At 50.6% G+C, this 19795-nt stretch overlaps 1 protein-coding gene and 1 long non-coding RNA gene across 2 annotated transcripts in view; one reads left to right on the forward strand and one right to left on the reverse strand.

The window, feature by feature from the left end:
- Positions 1 to 19795, forward strand: part of LOC105185379 (protein turtle homolog B) — a 158147-nt gene that overhangs the window by 118615 nt on the left and 19737 nt on the right. The window lies entirely within an intron of this gene.
- LOC112588414 (uncharacterized) lies at positions 6416 to 8669 on the reverse strand. Its single transcript, XR_003112838.1, has 3 exons — positions 8333 to 8669; positions 8040 to 8127; positions 6416 to 7883 (listed from the first exon to the last, which is right to left on the reverse strand). It is a non-coding gene; the product is annotated as an uncharacterized LOC112588414 (long non-coding RNA).

The raw sequence follows: 19795 nt of genomic DNA on the forward strand, positions 1-19795 counted from the left end.
CTCGTCAGTGGAGCCGTGACTGTTACACCCATGCGATCGTTGGAATTCATAAACGTGTACGTTCTCGCGGATGAAAAATCGCGCCGGAGATTTAGCGTTCCCTCTAAATATCCGTCGACGAGGATATTTCCCCCGCGGGAAAGCACCGCTAGGAGATATAGATTTTCCGTCGCGCACGCGCGGTCTTCGCGAGCGACGAGTATTCGCGACGAGTGCTCTACATGACGTTACTTTCGAATAATTATCGAGACTCGCAACCTTATTTTCTCTCACGAGTGGAGAGGAAAAATCTACCGCGGACGACTCGCCGTCCTCGAAAGGGTTAACGTCACTCTCTTCCTCCAGCCTTAATTATAAACTCCCGAGTACTTTCGCGTTGGCGAACGCTCGGCGATGCGACCGACAGAAATATCTCGAAGTCGATCGCGACCAATCTCGATCTCGTCGTCCGTCGTTAGTTATCGTCGTTAGTAGCGCCGGCGACGCGAACGAACAAAATTCCGACTACCTTCGCCATCGAGAACTTTTGCTCGAAAGGATCGGGTTCTTTATTGGTTGACATCAACTCTTCGCCCTCGGGGATATATCATCGCCGGCACTTTTCGATTTAGACCTCAGCCGAAATCAGTCGACCCGTCATTTATGTGTAATAACTATTCAGCTGTTCCACTCGTTGCAAAATCACGCATCGTTAGCTCTCCGCGCGGCCGGATTGACAGAGAGCGCGCGCGCGTTGTCGACATGATGAGCGCTACGCAATGAATATTCCGGTCTCCACGTCTCTTATAACGGACGGATAATGGATGGATGCGGTTTGACGCGGAACGCAGCGGACAAACGAGCGTCCTTAAATAGCTCGATATAACGTGTTCGATTTATTACTCCCCGAGCTGAAGTGGCGATGCGAAAAATATTCGCGCGCTCGTATTGCGGTCGCAACGTAAACGCAGAGAGAGAGAGAGAGAGAGAGAGAGAGAGAGAGAGAGTTCTCTCCGTTCGCCGAGTCCATCGGTAAACAGATTCTAAGCTGCTGATATTTTCGCAAGTAGCCGGGATTTATCGCGCTCGCCGGAAGAATATGTCCCGAGTGTCGGACGCGAGAAACTCCGCAGCCGGGCTTTTTTTCGTCGAAAGAAGAAACGAGAGAATGCGCGAACAACGAATACCATACGTTGAGGCTGAGAACGCTTTCGCGATGACGACGACGATGACGCGACGTTGCCTTGGTTTCCTTGGAGGCCTCGCGGAAGGTTAGTAATCTCAGTAATAGAAGCAAGGACTATCATTGCGGCCGCGTCGCGCCTGATCCTGTTTACCGGCATCCCGGCTGATGAGATTTCGCCCGACGCGCGAGCGCGAACACAAAACTTGCTGCGCGAGCCGTTGCTCTCTCTCTCTCTCTTTTTATGCCGCAGCCTCGTTTGCCAGAGTACGTACGATATTGCCACTTATCGGCGATATTGTCAATAAAGATCCGCACGGCTGTCCCTCCTCCCCGCGCGGGGAGGGGTTAGGAGTACTCGAGCATTATAAGAAACTGCCCCCGATGCAGTCGCGCTCGGCCGCGCGGCGCGGCAGCGCGGTCGGCCAGCCACTTCGAGCGGAAGAAAATCGATATTCGCCGGTGCGCTGAGAGCGCACATACGCGCCTATAAATGAGAAGATACCGGGCCAACTTGCGCTCGTACGCACGCATCGCGTGCGGAGCAACGAACGGAGATACTTCGCGCGCGCGCTCAGCAGCGCGTTTCAGTATCGCCGCTATAAAAGCGGCTTTAACGGCTCCCGCCGCGCCGCTAGCCCGGCGAAGACGAAGTGATTTACGCGAGAACTTAAGGGACACGCGGCACGACGTTCCGAAATTGCTCGAGTTATTTGTCGCACGCGGGGCGGGGGGGAGGGGGGAGGAGCGCGCGATCCGCGTCGACGGATCCGTCGATGGCGCGGCGCGGTTTCGATAAGCGCGCGAGTGAACGAAATGCCGGCGAATTTCGACGCGTCAAATTTATAGCGCAATGGAGAGTGAGAGGGAGGGGGGGGGTGGTGGTGGGGGAGATGTTCCCCGTCGACGTAACGTAACAGAAAGGGCGTTATTTGCTCGCGCAAAAAGCTACCGCGTATACCGGAAGAACGATGGAAACGACGCGCAGCTTTCTGATACGTATCGCCTTCCATTAGGTATGCACCCACATAACCGCCCTGCGAGGACCATATCGCCGTAGGAACATCTCCATACACGTCGTCGCGGCTTAAAGGTCGGCACTTTAAGTGACACACGAGTGCCATCAGTTGTTAGCTCGGAGGAACAGCTCCGAGAGAGAAGCTCTTCCCTTAAGTGAAGCTCGCGAGATCAAAGTTTACGTCTCGCGCGCGCTCTCTCTCTCTCTCTCTCTCTCCTTCTCTGTATAACCACTTCTCCCTCCCTCTCCATCCTCGCTCGCTTTCTGTCCTTTAGAAAACAGGATGACAAAAATACCGGAATTTCCTGCCGTCCGCGACGCGGGGAAGAGCTAGCGGTGCATCCCGGAACTTCCCGCGGGTCGGTGTGTTCTCGATAATACTCGCGCCAGCCGGAGTCTCGCTTCGATATCTACCCCCTCCCTCCCTCCTTACCCTCCCGCCGTGCGTTTCGACCCCCGTTCCCTGTATATCGAATAATACGATTACCCCCGTTTCTTGCTCACCCCCGTAAAAAAGGAGATTACTCCTCCCGCCACGCTTTCCCTGCTTTTTTAGCCGAGCCTCGTCTGGCGATACGCGAGACGTATCTCGGCAATATGTGTCCGAGAATCGCATTTGCATGTGCGACGCAATTTGCAAAATCGACGTCGGGGATACGTCCATGGCCGCCGCGCGCGGCTGAATTAATTGTATCTATTTCAACTTTCCGTGCGCACGCGCGGGCGGATTTAATTTTCCGGCCGGCGGATTTCGGTAAAGCCGCGCCGTTTTCTAGGACATTCCCGCAATTACATATGCATCGCGGGACCGGTCCACGCGTAGAGACGTCGTCCTCCGAGGATTTCGCGACGGCGGGGAGAGGGGGAGGGGGGAAGGGTGCCGTACGACAGAGAGCAGAGAGAGAGAGAGAGAGAGAGAGAGAGAGAGAGAGAGACACCGCTTCAAAGAATACCGTCTTGACCCAGACCGACCTGTCGAGAACGTGGCGAGACACTTTTATCTTTGACACAGTTCCGGCGGCGCGCGAGAGAACGCGGCTCGCTCGAGTCTGAAATGGATGGCGCCTATGTCGTTCTTTACAGCGTGTCATACGTTATATTACTATATACGCGAGCAAGTTTATTAGTTCATAAAGGAGATTCCCGGCGAGGAGGAAGCGCGAGAACACACAAACGCTCCGCCGGCGAGAGAGGGCCGGGGAGAGAGCGCGAGGAGATTCGCGCTCCAACTTTAAGTTTCAATTTGGGGGAGGCGCTCGCGACAAGTTTTTCCCAGAGTTTTCCCATCGCGCGCGATGATCTCGTGTGATTGACAGTACGATAAATGACCGTAGTTGCCGTATTCCATTTTAGCCGGCGCGAAACGGGCGCAGCCCCTTTCCCCTCCGCCGTGAGAACGCCACTTCCGGCGAGTCACGTCATAAATTATATTTGTGCACGCGAGTGTGCACTTCATCGATCTGTAATTAGGGTAGCTCCCGAAAAAACGCTCGCGGCACGGCAAATAGCAGCACGGCGCTCGCGTGCTTTTGGACGCGATCTGTCATCAGGCGGTGCTCGGTCTTCTCGGCAGCGACAGCGAAGACGGGGGGGGAGGGGGAGGGGGCGGGGGAAACACGGCCGATCCCACGGTCGCGCTTTCATAATTTTACGATTACGTATGCTCTCGCGGATAAACGGCCGTCCGAAGAATAGCGGCGCGGCTCGTCCGTCGCCGCGCAGCCCCGCAAAATCCGCCGCTTTTTCCACAGCCGGGGAAAACGGGCGGGGAGCCGAGCCGTCGGGCTCTGAAGGCGACTTTTATTTCGCCGAGCTTCGCTCGTGAGAAGAAACGTATCGCTCCTTCCTGCCGCGCCACGCTATAAATTATGGCGCAGGCCAAGTGTCATCCATTCTGACCCAAGTGACAAGCTAGCGCCCTCCCGCTTGTATACACCCGATATCGTTAGCGAGCATGAATCTCGCGGGGGTGCGGCGCGGCGTCGAGCGACGACGAGAAAATTACTGAACGCGTCGAAGTGAACGCCGCGTTACGGCTCGTGGAAGATTCGTCGAGAGTGGCTGAGGTGTAATGTGCTTTCGCGTCTCCCCGAGGATGAGAAATATCCGGCGCGGAAGGCGCGAAAGATTGTGCATCGATTATTGCAACAAATTCAGCCGTGCTTTCTCGTCTCTAGTCAATCCGCCGAGAATTCCTTCGGATTCTTGCGCGCGCACAGTTCGCCGTCTCTCCTTACGACGCGTTTAATTGCTTCCAGCTTCGATTCTCCCCGAGAACACTTCTCCCGGGGATTTTCCTATAAAGTATCGGCTTTCAAGTCGATCGAGGGATAAAAATAAGAGCCTCACGCTGGCGTTTTATACATGATTACGCCCGCGAATCTTGGGAAATTCATTTTTTCTTCTTCTACTTTTTCTCCTTTTTATTTCCGATGGTCGCCTCGCTGGAAATTTTCTATTATATCCGCGCTAACGTATGTCGAGCTTATCCGCGCGCAACAAAAATCATATCTCCGATGTAGCGGATAGAAGGATCGCGTAAGAGGCTCTCTCTCTCTCTCTCTCTCTCTCTCTCTCTCTCTCTCTCTCTCTCTCTCTCTCTCTCTCTCTCTCTCTCGCATACACACATACGCGCGCGCACACGCGCGTTCCCATCGCTTATGCATCCGCGCGCAGCTATTCCCCGAGGATTTTGAGCAAGGAGAGCCTCGCACGTATGTGTCGCCACGGCTAAGAGAGCTCTGCTAAGACCGCACTGTTTTACATCATACTGAAGTAGGAAAGAGAGAGAGAACGAAGGAGGGAGAACATAATCTGGGATTTTTATTTCCCGCTCATCTCACGACATGCGCCGCGCCTCGCGTGTGCTAGGCGCGAGCTCGCGAAAATTTTTTAAAAATATTGCAAAGTGGAAAGAGCGGCGGAAGAGGACACGACGCGCGATCGCGCGTCTCGATGGAGAAATATTCCGGAGACGAGGGAAAAACGGACTTCCGATCATCGTGGCTTAACACGCGCGACCCGCTGCGCGGGATTAATAGCGCGAACGAGAAAGAGTCGTCCGACGGAAAGTGATTCTTTCTGCGACCTGCATGTCACTCGCGAGATAAGTAACTAGTGATGGGCAAATATCGATCGATGAAACAAGCATCGATTCTTATTTTCTTCGAAAAATCGATTATCAGACTATTTAGATATTTTTGGGGCCGATTATTCCCTGGATCGATTATATTACTAGATTTGTTACTAAATTTTTATCACCAGGGAATTTGTTTGCTACTATTAAGGCCCGTCTACAATAGCTGCAAAAATAAAGCTGTAACAGTAAACAGTAAAAAATAAACCAACAACAGTCGACTATTATAAGAACAATCGGTTTTAATTGGTTTATTTCTTGTAACTTACCATTTATTAAGCCTTATTCCTATGTATAAGCTTATGCTTGCAGCCATTGTAAAAGGGTCCTTAAGGTTCTAATAATATATTAATTTACTGTTGCAACATATAACTCTTCACATTAATTTAAAATAAACTAGGGAAACATCGATTATTATCGATATTTTTAAGAAAATATCGATTGTGCAAAAACGATTTTTTTGATAATCGATTAAATCGAAGACAATGCTTTTTTTTGACGAAGCCCATCTCCACAAGTGACTGTATTAGCAGCGGTGCGAGCACGCCGAAAACATCATCAATTATACGATATGCACAATAAGCAGTCTCGCGAGGACGCGGGAAACAAAGCGCGGGAACATACGCTCTGCGGTCCGCGCCGATTCGCGCGCGTTCAATCGCATTCTTATCCGACAAAAGTAGCTTGACCAGATTCCAATTTCCCGCGACGTAACCATTGCATTCTGCATGTCTCGTGTATACCGAGTGTATCAGCCGTAAACAGTCGCCTTTGTGACAAGACGGGACAAATAGAAAACGCGCTTATGTGACGCCGGCTTATGCAGCGAGCATAGCAACGCCACTGTAAATATCGCGTATTTGCAACTTGCGGAAACGCGGAAAGTATCGCGGACATTTACGCGACATCGTTTTAAGCCATTCCAGCGATGGAACGGTGAGACCCAGCGGCTTTATCGCATAGTTATTTCCTATCGTCGTTTCCGATATCAAGTGTGAGAGAATCAGTATTCGCATATAAATTAAAATATACCAATGCATTAAAGTATCAGGGAATATATAATAATAGAGAGAGAGAGAGAGAGAGAGAGAGAGAGAGAGAGAGAGAGATAATATGAGAAATGCATCAAGGTATATAGCGTGATGTTTGAAACGGCGAGATCTCGAGCTTCATAAATCGCTCCAAGGTTAAATCATCATCAATCCAAGGTTAAATTGATCCCTAAAGAAATTCACCGCAGCGGGATGTGGCTGCTTTTATTCTGCTCGTTAGAGACCAACGTGATTTACTAGGCATGCATTAGAACATATGTCGCTCTGCGAGCGTTAAGATTCAACACTCACCGCTTCACGTTGGAAATCCATCGACGTTCCAGTCTGGTCCGCCCCAGCACGAAACTCGTAGCCGCATCGTAGCATCCCAAACTGCGTCACTTCGTATCCGGTGCTACGCCTCTGTCGTCCCATGCTGATTACACGTCACTTCACTTCACTTCGCTTCGTTATTCTTTATCGCGACGCGATTAATATTCACGTTTCAACGGCGTTTCGCGAATTAACGGCGGCATCGATAAAAAACGTTGGGTTTATCTCGAAACGAAACCTACGACTTTGATTTCGACCTTACGATGATTTCCGAAAAATCGGGATTTACCGAGTGCATGTTTGTTTAACAAAGATCTGTCTTAATACGATAAATTCAAACATTTCAGGAATATATATCGCGCGTCACGAACTGAAAATCAATCGCGAAAATGCATCACAGTTGCACGAGAATTGACCTAAAATATATGATATGCATGATATTTTCACGCTAAATGGCTTTGCAGAATTTCTATAGAGACCGTTCCGCGATCTCATCGTGAAAATTAATTTCGAAATGCGTATATCCGGCGAATTTGGTTCGACGAAAAATTCCTGTCTAACTAGCGCGATCACAACGTACACGTAAACAACCGGGTTCACGATGACCGATAAATTCTATCAATACGAGCGCGAATACGTATTAACGTGACTGTCGAGAAATGTTATTTCCATAGATAAAGAGAGAAAAAGACTACAAACCGCAACCGATCGAGAAATTTATTTATTAACTACGAGCGAAATTAGCGCGATTTTGCACGTGGCGCAATTCCGTGACGCGTGACTGCCTCGCTATTCACTTTGCGAAGTTTCAGGATCGAACTTCATTCGATCGTATTCTGGCAATCGTGACGGAAAATGGAACCGTTGAACAAAATAGTGATATCAAGTCGCTAATAACGAGTCGTTAAAACGCAGCGAGAGATATTATCGGATCTTTATTTAGGTAAAAACAATTTTTGTGTGATGAATATTGATAACGAAAATAAAAATGTAACAGATATAACGAATTACTGAACATCAAGTGTTGCCGCGAACTCTTGCTTCTCAGAATAAGAAGAAATCCGACTCGCACCATTACAGTTCGCTCAACAGCTCATAATTGCATAACATGCAAGAACATACATGATTGCATCTCCGATTCGAACCGTACTCGAACCGAACTTAGCGAAATTCACAGCCGGCCACATGTCACTATATTCAGATCTGTAACAAAAAGATATAATTCTGCGCATTAGATTCACGAATCCTGCCTATTAACCGACAAGTGGAAGTAGAATTGAATTATTATTTCCACGATCGCATCTCGATTTTCGGTCGCGAAAGATAAAGGATGAAATAGAATACAAAAAATCAACTCACCTTCGAGACGATTCTGCTCGGCCCGAACCGGATCCTCCGGTACCGCAAAACACCCACCGCACTCGCTCGCAAACTCCGTCTCAGGTCTCTAAAACAAAAAAAATATATTCCCGATTAACAATAATGCTTGTCCAGAGTTAGCAGACGAATCGAGAATACTTAGCACGTAAACCATATCGCTTTTTCTCAGATACAAAGTTTGCGATATTTCAAACTTTCCTATTGGAATATACTTAGGTTAGACTAGGTTAGGTTAGGTTAGGTTAGGTTAGGTTAGGTTGTAACACAGTTACCTTTCCGAGAGAATCGCAAGCTGCGTTTCGGAGCTCACGGCGATCGAACGTGCGAAATCTCACGACCGCTTCGATTATTTCGGAAACGACGGAAAAGGCGCGCGACGTGACGCGACCGCTCGTCTTCACGTCGGAGACTCTTATGGCGCGCGATATTGAGACGCTAAGTAGCGCGCGATTGTCGCGCGACCTCTCTCTACCGCGTCAAGGACGCCTAACTTCAGACGCGCCGGAACACACTCGGCCGCGTTCTAACGGGTTTTCTTCACTTGTCTGATATTGCCCGGATATATCGCGCGATATTTTATGCTATTGGATTTTCCATTGCGCGCTGCCCCGCCGTACGCGCGTTTCTATGCAACGTACGGCCAGCAATTATTAAGATTCGATAATTGCAATTTCGGTTTCGATTAGATTTAATAATTAACAAGGCGCCCGATTTCGTAACCAGCACGGACGGGCAGTATTGAGTGACTGGTTGCGCGGTAGTTTCATAATATATCCCGCGTAATATTTCTCACGTAATAAAGGTATTATCGGCAGGTACCGGTATCCCCGTTATTTTACCAAGGAGATTTACGGTATTCAGACAGGCTTCTTTGCCGGGTATCTGGCGCCGCTCGCGGTGCGCGCGCGTGCGAGAGAGAGAGAGAGAGAGAGGCGAAGGATATGAAAATAACAAGGTGGTCCTATTATTAACGGTACCTCAGAGCTGCGAGGAACAAAAAGTCCGGAGCGTAGCAAAGAGTTTAATTTGCGAAGTCTGTCCGCCGGTGAGAGGGTGCCTCAAAGAACGCGTCTTACGCGACGTTATGTAATAACATAACTGCGTACAGTCCCGCCGGCGCGAGGCAAGATAAAACAACAGTTGAAACGCGAAGTTTGTTGCACTCGGTGCATTCTCCTCCATCCGAGTTTGCACCTGTCGTCGTTGTCGTCGTCGTCATCGTCGTCGTCGTCGTCGACAGCGGCGGTGGCGAGTCTCCCATTTGAGTGTTCGCCGGCCACGGCTTTGGCTCACTTGAGGGAGAGAGAGAGAGAGAGAGAGAGAGAGAGAGAGAGATATTTCCATACGCGTCGACGGAGCTTAAAGGACTTCGCGTTAAGTGGCACACGGAGCACCTTCGGTGGTTAGCCCCGAACAGAAGCCACCGTCCCAAGAAAAGCTCTCGAGTTCGCGGGAAAGTTTAGCTCGTGTGCCGCCTTTTAGAAAGGAGGACGCGTTAAAGCCGCAGCTACGTGTGGCCGCAACGACGGTCGTCCCGGGAGGGAGGGCGGCGAGCAGGAGGGCAAAGGAAGAGAGATAGTCGAGCTTTTAGCTCGGAATGACAAACGTTAAGTTTTGTGCTAGACGTTACTCCGGTTGTACGTTCCTTACCAAGACCGTAGCGGTCTTCGACTTAACACGCCCAACAGACCCCGACCTCCGACCCTCTATCATTCTCCCCACCCCTCTCTCTCTCTCTCTCTCTCTCTGTCTCTCCTCCAACACTATCACCGACACCGCCGGGCTGTCTTCACACGAACGGTTGAAGTGTTCGTGCGCGTTAGTGCGTATCGTAAAGGAGAGTGTGTCAACCAGCGCACACTCCGCGCGATATTGGCGAGACCATATAATTTTGCTTCATCGTCGTCGTTCGCGCCCCGCGGAGCGTCCCGAAGACTTGACGACGTTGTGTGCTGAAAACGTGTTACGCGCGGCTAGATGAGAAACTGTTACCTGCGAACGAGATGGCGGACAGGCGAACAGGGGAAGATCGAGAACGAGCGAACTGAAAAGTTTCAGACGTAGCGCATGCTATTAACGCGAGCAACGGAAATTAACCACTTCGCTCTCGCGAACTCGCGAGCCGCGGGAAAGCTCTCTCCCTCAGTCTAGGGTGACCATATATACTCTTTTAAGAGTACGTGTACTCTTTTTAAGGTGGTAAAAAGAGTACTCTCTACTTCTTACGTACTCGTACTCTTGTATGTACTCTTTTCTCGTAATGTTAATTACACTTTGTCGATAATGACCAGAAAGCAGACTTCGGTGACGTTTTCATCATTCACAGCATTTGAGCACCGCGCGAGCGCCAATACCGATTATGCGTAGAGGTTCTGCGCAACGGTAGTTACTCGGTAAATCGTGCAGCACAATCGACAACTGGCGCATAGCGCTCTGTGAGTGCGGAAAACGGCGCTGATGTCCGCTCTTTGGTAACGACAACAGTGAAAACCGAGATTGTCAGGCGATGTACGGAGTGGAAAATATAATTATAAAGTATCTTAATAATATAGTAGAACATATGTGTCCGACTAATATTTCTCGGTTTATTTAGTACCCACTATGTTTTATTTTAAATATTATACCTAGTAATCCATTAATCACTGTCCCAGATAAAACACGAAATCATTTTGACGTCAAAATGACATAATTTTTATATTATTTGACATCATCTTGACTTTTATGATATGATTTTATGTTCTGCTTACTGTACTCTTTTGGGACCGTAATTAGTACTCTTTTATACACTTTTTTTTTACCCGTCTTTTACTCTTTTTTTATGACTGGGATATGGTCACCCTACCTCAGCCCCCAATCTCGATCGGAATCAATCCTCGGGCCGCTCCCGCGTTGAATTTTTATTGCGCGATCACACCTCACGTCCGAATGGTTCGTCCAATTCGGGGGGATTCTGGGGATAAAAGTGTCAAAATTAAAAATATTCTCCTCCGCGCGCATAGCACGAGAACGCACAGCAGACGCGATTTCGGTGAAGCGCGAGTTCGCAGAAATTGATTTTAATTGGCTTCCGCCGCTCACACCGAACGATTCGTATGACTTCTGACGAATGTCTGCTATTATTTTACCCGCGTCTCTCCTCTGCGTTGTATTCCCCACCGAGTCCTGCGTCATCTCCTTCTTGTGGGCTCGAAAGGTTCAAGCCCATCAGCAATGTGAAAAGTTCACTTCGCTCTCTCGAGGCTCTTATTAATCTGACAATAATTGGCTGCTGCAGCTTCAAGCGCAGGAATTGAAACTTTGAGCAGCAAGAGAAAGGAACAATCGCGGGTGGAATAAATAATTACACAAATCAGCGTTCACACATATACACACACATGGAGTAACTGGGAGGGTTGAATTCTCCACGCAAAAGAGAGAGAGAGAGAGAGAGAGAGAGAGAGAGAGAGAGAGAGAGAGAAGGGGGGAGGATTGAATTTCTCGGCTCCTCGCAATTGCGATACATTCGGAGTGTTTGACGTCGACGACGGTGTAACGCACCGTGTTGTTGATCGCGCAGAGTATTCGATATCTTCGCGTATTACACGAGCCCTACTCGCGTTCATGGGATTGAAATTAATCAAGGGATACGCTCTCGCGTTCGACGCGATTGCAATAAAGAAAGCCATCTGGTCATGCGAAATTACGTCATTCTCTCGGGTTGTCGTCTGATACTTCGTCTGATAGAGAAAAGCGCAGCAAACATAATAAACCCCCATCGGCGAAAGTAATAAAAACTTAGACAAGACAGAGAGGCGCCCCGGCGAGAGAGAGAGGGGGGGGGAGAGAGAGAGAGAGAGAGAGAGCGGTCGCTGATAAAAAGTACTCTCGAGATAGCGGAAGAGAGAAAGGGAAAGAAAGCAATTGGCGGACTTCGGGAACGAGTCTATTTATCGTGCCACTCTCGACATGTACTCGTCTCTCTTGCGTCCAACCGCCCTTCGTCAGCCGCCCCCATCCCCCCCTGCGAGCCGCGCTTCTTAACGGCACGTTGTACCTTTGAGTGATGCTAAAGGCGATTAAAGCGCCGTCAAAGTTCGCCGCGACGCGACGCGACGAGACAATTCCGAGACGAGACAATGCCGCCGTCTGCGCGGAAGACGCCGCGGAAGTGCAAACGCGCGTAGTCAGTTCGCCGATTCTTCTCTATACTCAGCCGCGCGGAACTTGGCGGCGACGCGACGTCGACGTAGGCAGCCGTCAAACACGCCGCGGCATTTTAAACGCGCTATTTTATTCATCCGGTACGCAAGAGTCCCGAGGAGCGCGCGCGAGGGAGACGAGAGCGGTGCTAAATTTTTCAAGCGTATCGCTTTGAGGCTGAGACGAGGCTTACGCCCGACGATTTGTCAAAGTCCTTTACATTCCCGACGCCGACACGTCGCTTATTCCGCAGAAACATTTCGCGCGGCGGCCATTAACGCGACACTCGAATATAAATCACTGGCTCAACCACGTGCTGTTATCGCTCTCGTCGATGATCCAATTGCCTTTAAGTGACCAATAAACAACACGTTATCTGATACGTCGTCGTTTCGGGGACACACACACACACACACACACACACATGCGTATGCCCGTGTATCAACGAGAGCATATGTGACGTTTAGCGGTGGCGACGTTTTTCGGAATTGTCCCTTTAATCGACTCCGCCGCCGCCGCCGCCGCCGCCGCCGCCGCCGCCGCCGCCGCCGCCGCCGCCGCCGCCGCCGGTAATAGAAACGCGATGAACGGCTCTTCGATTTATGCCGTTCAGACCGCCGCGCCGTCGACTACGACCGCGGTATACACGATAATAAAATCGCGGCCGCTCGTTCCTCCGTCCCGAATCGATGTTTGCGCGTAATCAAATTCTCCCGCTCGGCGACGGGCAATTGCGACGGTAAAACTAATTTCGGGCTACGACCAGCAGCGGCGGCGCGGGCGACGGGCGAGCCGCGCGCGTATGCATCGCGCGGAAATGCGCGCCCGATTACGGGATCGACGAGACTTGAGAAGGAGCGATCGATGAGTGCCGGCGTGATAATACGCGCGAAACCAATACTGCTCGCTGCTAATACAAGCCCCGTCGTCCCGACGTCTGATTACGCTTTTGACGTTACACGTCGAGTGGATTAATTAACCTATTAAAACCCGCTGCCGGCGCCAAACTCGATCGTGACACTTCGGATTGTATTATTTCTTACTCGCTTGACGGAACATCTCTCTCTCTCTCTCTCCCTCCCCCCCCCTCTCTCTCTCTCTCTTTCTCTCTCTCGCAGTAAACTTGCGCTCGCACTACGCTACGAGTCGCACAGATTGCGACGCCGTCGCGTCGCATTCGGTGCTCGTGACAATGATTGAGATTATAATCTAAGCAATTAGATAAGACATCCCGCGGCAGAGAATCTCGTGAAAATTGGGGTAGAGGGACATTTCATCGCACCCACGTGTCCTCTATTTTTCGTCGATTGCAATTCCGACTGACGATCGCTGGGAACGGCCAGAGAGCACACAGAGCGACCGGCGAAACGAGTAACAATAGTTATAATTGTACGGGGATTCTCGTGAGAGAGGATTCCCAGGAAGAAGGGGATAAAAATCCGACGCAGCTGACCTTCGCGCTCTCCCTGACAAAAGGGTAGGAAGACGTAAAAAGGGGAGGAAAAACGCCGGCGTTTCTCTTTCAAGCCACGCTTGCAGAAGCGTCTCTTGATGGCCAGTAAAAGAGTAACCAGCGCGAACGGCAGTCCCGAACGGGGAAAGTTGCCCGACGTACTTGGAGAAGTTGCGGAAGTTGCCCGGCCGCCTCCTCGATCATGCCGCGAACGCGAACGGAGGGATGTAGAGGGGAATACCAGGCCCGTTTATATTCCATTCGGGTGAGGAGCGATGCCAGCGAAAACCCGCTTTTATCGATGATGTTCTTCCTTCTTCCAGAGGTCCCGACCTCGCCTGAGATAGCCGACGAGGAGGGGGGAGAAAAAAGAAAAGGAAAAGCGTAAGATCCGTCCCGGCTCGAGGTCGCCCGCGGAACCCGTCGAACGTTCTTAGCGTCCGCCGTAAAAAATTGCTACTTTCAGTCGCGGAGACCGACGATTTCGCTCGTCCTCCGCTCGAGAGACCCGAAAGATTTTACGCCGATGTTACGCACGGGGAGATACGCGCACGTATCGTTCGCCGGAGGCGGTACACTCGCGCGCGAAACTCTCGGCGCGATTCGTTTTATTTCGCGCAAGCGCGCGCGCGCGCGAATTGCCTTACAATAATCAAGTCGTTCCTCGCTCGAAGGGATCCGCGGCAAATCCTGCCTGTGTATACTCCGTGCCCGAGCTGTACACTGTCTATTGAGATAACAAGCGAGCTTTTACGGAGGTCGGACACTCTGTCTTTCTTACTTCTTATCATCGCCGAGACAACGATCTGCCGAGGAAACGAACATTTAGTTAACTTCAGCCGGCGTTGACCGTCTAAGGGGCTCCGCTCGTCGTCGTGGGCTCCTTCGCGTGAACGACGGCGGAAACGAGGAAAGTCAACGACGACTTCGGCCGAGTTTGCAAAGGTTATCCCTGGCCAGTGGCGTAACCGGAATCTTTCCGCGCCGATCTTGCAGATTCGCCGTCAAATCCGAGAGCTTCGCCGCCGAACGGCGACCCCGGTGATTTTGCCCGACAAAAGGCCAGCCGCATCACGACGCCCACTTCCTCTTTTCTCCCTCCATTTCTCTCTCTCTCTCTCTCTCTCTCTCTCTCTCTCTCTCTCTCTCTCTCTCTCAAGTCCCATTTCGAGTAACGTGACAGAAATTTCAGCCGGGCCTTCCGAGGACCTTCGAAATAAACGCACACGTTGAGTGACTATGTTGAAGTGGATACGAGGTCCTCTATTGCATAAAATATTTCGCCCTACGTGTACGTATCTTCGGGCTTCCTCTCACATTGGGAAAAGACAGAGAAAGAGAGAGAGAGAAGGGGGGAGCGAGTCTCCTGTATTCATGAGCCACAGTACTTCGTTTATTCCTGTTACACGGCCCCTGTCCCTGTCCGCCGCCTGTAGCGCTTGAATGAGCTACCAAGAAATAACCAGTTCGCATTCCGTGGTGGCGTGCGACGACGAAAGAAGCCGAGCACAGGCACCATTCCTCGGCGATGGTATGCCCGGGGAGCGGGGTGAAACACAGTCTCACCACGACGGCGCGACGACGGTGGCTAGGATAGGGAAGCGACATCCGAGCTATCGAAAGCGCCGAAAGGGTCCGAGCTGGTTGGCGGGTTCGTCGGGGCGTGTTTCCAGGGGTGAAAGAAGAACGCGACGATTTGCATTTACCGTATTCCTCCCCCGAGCGCCGAATCAATTTACTTCCTGCGGGATACACTCCGGCGCGACCCACTTTCGGCGACAAGCGCGCTCTCGGCGCGAACATCATAATTCGTGACGCGGCCGTCTGTGCTTTCGCGCGCGCGCGCGCGCATGCGCGCGGTTTTACCCCGCCGTCATTTGGCACGTTCCCGTTTTCCGTTCTTCTACGCTATTAGCGCGATACGGTCTCGCGCGATTAGCGTTCCGTTGATGCCGCGAGAAGAGAGCCTTCTCCTCTCCTGACGCTTGTTTTAATTCGCCTCGGCCTTTCAGAGCTCCGCTCTGCCAGTGACATTCCCGCCGGAATGTCAAACGTAACCGCGCTATCGGCAAATTACGTATCTCGGTCTGCGTACTTTCCCGGGGATTGAAAAGCTCGAGTCTCCGGGGTGAAAGAAACGGGATAGAGGAAGAGGAAAAGGTGATGGAGGAGAAGGAGGAAGAGGAGTGGGAGGAGGTGCGGAAAACGAGACCACGAGGGAAGTTGCCGACGAGAAAGAGAGAGTCGCGCGAATGGTCGAACGTAAAGATTCATTTCGCAAATCAGATCCGCCTGGACCCGGCCGTCGTAACGCGGGAAACAGATCTTCGTTTCCTACGGCGATCTTCCTTTCACTCGCCCCCGACCGCGCCACACGTAATCAGCCGTCCTGTTCCATCGCGCGCCGTTCCCATTTCGCCCGGAATCGCCCTCCATTTGCATCGAATCTCCGTATTGAGGGAGGACACGTACACACAGCGCGTCGCCTAAACGCAATTTAGCGTCTCGTCCGAGCTCCTCGCCGTAAAGCAAGGAAGAGCGCGCGTCGCCTCCCTTGAGTTCGCACTGCAGGTTGCTCGCCGCCTTCATAAAAGATCCGCGCCCGGAAGAGAGATCGGAATTCCAGCCTGCGCTGCCTGACCTGGCCGATCCTCATTCTCCAAAGTTCGTTTCGCTCGAGGATGAGCGAAACTCGCTCTAAGCTCGGCCATTCGTCCGATTTGTCTGACGAAAAAACACCGCCGCTCCGCTGTCGCGCTCGTACCCGCGCGGAGTTTCGGCGAACGGCGCGACGATCGCGTCACAATTCCATCCATCAGCGGCCAGTTTCGCCCTGGTTTTTTATTATTTCATGTTTCCTCAGCTTGGGGCCTCGAATGGATCCCGATGTGCTGCCTTCGATGAAAAGAGTTCTACCGCTAACCTGAGACCACCCTGTAGGGCTCTGCGTGAACAGAGACCGCTGCTTCAATGAAAAATATCCGCGAAACGAGTATGGTCTGCGGCGGGTGAACAAGAATAAAAACCAAGTATAAATCGCGACCGAATCATGAGAAATCTAACGCGTCCAATAAGAGACATAAAAAGATACGTAGACGTAGACTCGAACGCGCGCGCTCACGCGTTCCGTTCGGCAGCGTTTTAAGCTCGTCTCGGCCGGCCCGACTAATGCGAGGTGAAAGCCACGAGATGGAAAAGTACGAAACTGGATTGAACCGGTGTAACCGGTGTTGTAACGGACGGTACGCCATTTGTTAACTCTGTGCAGCGCGTTTTCTAGGAGTGAAGTAAACCGAACTGACTGGACTAAACTGAACGGATGCAGCCTGCACCTTGCTGAAACCGCAGCGGACAGGAGTGGGCGCGCGATTGTGCGAGTTGCTCCATTTGGGTCAAGCGTCGACGCGGTGCATCGCGCGCGCGCGCGCGGCTGCTGTATTTTGTGCGCTCGACAAATATCGATTGTAAGCGATGCTCTCGCACGAGCGCCCGAGCGGTATCGCGGCGGTGCGACGGTAAACTCGATCGAACGATCGTAATAGGTAAATCGACGGAGGAGAAAACGGGCGCGACCGGGCGGGCGGACGATTGGGAGGGATCGTGCTCGCGTTCGTGGGAAATGCTCCGGCGCGTCTCGGAAATGCGCTCTCCCACACGCGAAAGGATCAAATTTCTCAATCGATGAGAAAGGCGCTCCTCCTCGGGTATAAGGGAATATTTCAGGGACAGGGTCGAGCTTCCTCTGCTTGTAATTTTCAGCGTCACCAACTGGCGCGCCGGGCGGAGAGAATTTTGCTGGATTTTCCCTCGATTGTCTCTCTCTCTCTCTCTCTCGCTGGCTTTGTTTTCTCTCGTATTTCTCGAGTCGATCGCGTATTCACGCGGCAGAGGCTCGACCTGCTCCGCTACGTGTGATGATGATTCCGTTCTCCGCTGCTACCTGCGCCAATTTCATTGGCGCATGTTCGCCATGCGCTTGCGCTCGCGAGAGTCGTCCTTGCGTTAAACCGAATTCAAAACACGCCAGCTCACCGAAACACGTCGCACGACCGGCAAAGGCGAAATCGATTTCTCGAGACGTCTAACTTATCCTGGTTTACATTTTACTGTCGTCGCCTATCGACATCTTTTATTCATCCGGGCTGCCGTGTCGCGAAATCGCGTGACAAACTTCTTTAATAAAGCTTCGAACGGGAGCATTACGCGTCATTCTTTCCCGCGAGCTTACATATCGGATTATTCGATCGAGGAGATCCTCCCCACACACGCTGGGAGCTCGGGAGTGGCCGGTGAATGTTTCAAAGAATCGACCTCGATTAATTTCTTACTTCGACTTAATTTCTACTCGGGGAGGTTCGACTCTGAATTCTGAGCAACGGGGACGCGTTGTTAAGGCTCGATCCACACTATCGATCCGCTCACGCTCTGATCCAATATTTTTCCACTGTTTGTAACATATAACGCTCAAGTTTCGATCCGATCTCGCTCCAGTAACGATCCTTCGAAAGAATATCTTGCCGGAGCGCGATCAAAGTTGTCCGGAGTCGTACCGATAATGTAAACAGACTTTCCGGACCGGATCAATCCACCGTTAGTTTTCGCAGACTCGCAGTTCGCGCAGTCTCGTGACTCTCCAGCAGTATCAAATAATAATAATAATAAGAATAAGAAAATATGAATAAAGAAAAATTGTGGTCGTTTATTTAAAAAGGTACGTATATATGTATATCGTGTTATAATTAGAAATTAATTATGAACATATTAGGTGTACAACTTAACCGTTTTCCTATAGATGGCTTTAGCGGTAAGTAGTGGTCGAAATAAATAGATCATAGACGTCATGCGATAAACTTGGGCATCTGTCAACATAACCCCATAGAAACATTAATCGATTTGTGTCCGCATCATAAAGTTATTCTCGATTGAAAATGTCAGTTTACGAGCCAAATTCTCGTCATTTGCGGGAGGTTTTAATTTTCTGCTTCAATATGAAGAAATCTGCGGCTGAGGCTGCGGCGAATGCTCTCAAATACTTATGGTGGAGACCGCTATTAGTGAAAGAACGTGTCGTGAGTAGTTTCAACGGTGATTCAAGAACGGTGATTTTCACGTCGAAGACCGGCATAGCGCTGGAAGAGAGAAGGTTTTCGAAGATGCAGAATTGGAGGCATTACTTAATGAAGACTCGTGTCAAAGTCAAGAAGAATTGGCACGATCATTGGGGGTGACTCAACAAGCAATTTCAAAATGCCTCAAAGACATGGGAATGATTCAGAAGCAAGGAAATTGGGTGCCGTACGAGTTGAAACCGAGAGATGTTGAACGGCGTTTGTTCGCTTGTGAACAGTTGCTTGAAAGGCAAAGACGGAAGGGATTTCTGCATCGCATTGTGACTGGGGACGAAAAATGGGTTCATTACGATAACCCCAAGCGCAGAAAATCATGGGCATATCCACGTCGACGGCCAAACCGAATATTCACGGCTCCAAGGTCATGCTCTGTATTTCGTGGGACCAGCTCGGCGTAGTGTATTACGAGCTGTTAAAACCGACTGAAACAATCACAGGCGATCGTTATCGAACGCAATTAATGCGTTTGAGCCGAGCATTGAAAGACAAACGGCCGCAATACAACGAGAGACACGATAAAGTGATTTTGCAGCATGACAATGCTCGACCCCATGTTGCGAAAGTGGTCAAGACATACTTGGAAACATTGAAATGGGAAGTTCTACCCCACCCGCCGTATTCTCCAGGCGTTGCTCCCTCTATCACTTGTTTCGATCAATGGCACACGGCCTGGTTGACCAGCACTTCCGGTCTTATGAAGAAGTAAGAAATTGGATCGATTCGTGGATCGCTTCAAAAGATGACCAGTTTTTTCAACGCGGGATTCGTACGCTGCCCGAAAGATGGGAGAAAGTAGTGGCCAGCGATGGACAATACTTTGAATCATAAATGTATAACCAGTTTCTTACAATAAAGCCTTGGATTTCGGAAAAAAAACGGCGGAAGCAAAGTTGTACACCTAATATATAGGGAAATATGATAAAATATTAATGTTTCTTACAAAAGAGAGCAAATAAGAAGCGACGCCGATGTTC

Source organism: Harpegnathos saltator, unplaced genomic scaffold, assembly GCF_003227715.2.
Source record: "Harpegnathos saltator strain DR-91 unplaced genomic scaffold, Hsal_v8.6 scaffold212, whole genome shotgun sequence".
Taxonomy (NCBI): Eukaryota; Metazoa; Arthropoda; class Insecta; order Hymenoptera; family Formicidae; genus Harpegnathos; species Harpegnathos saltator.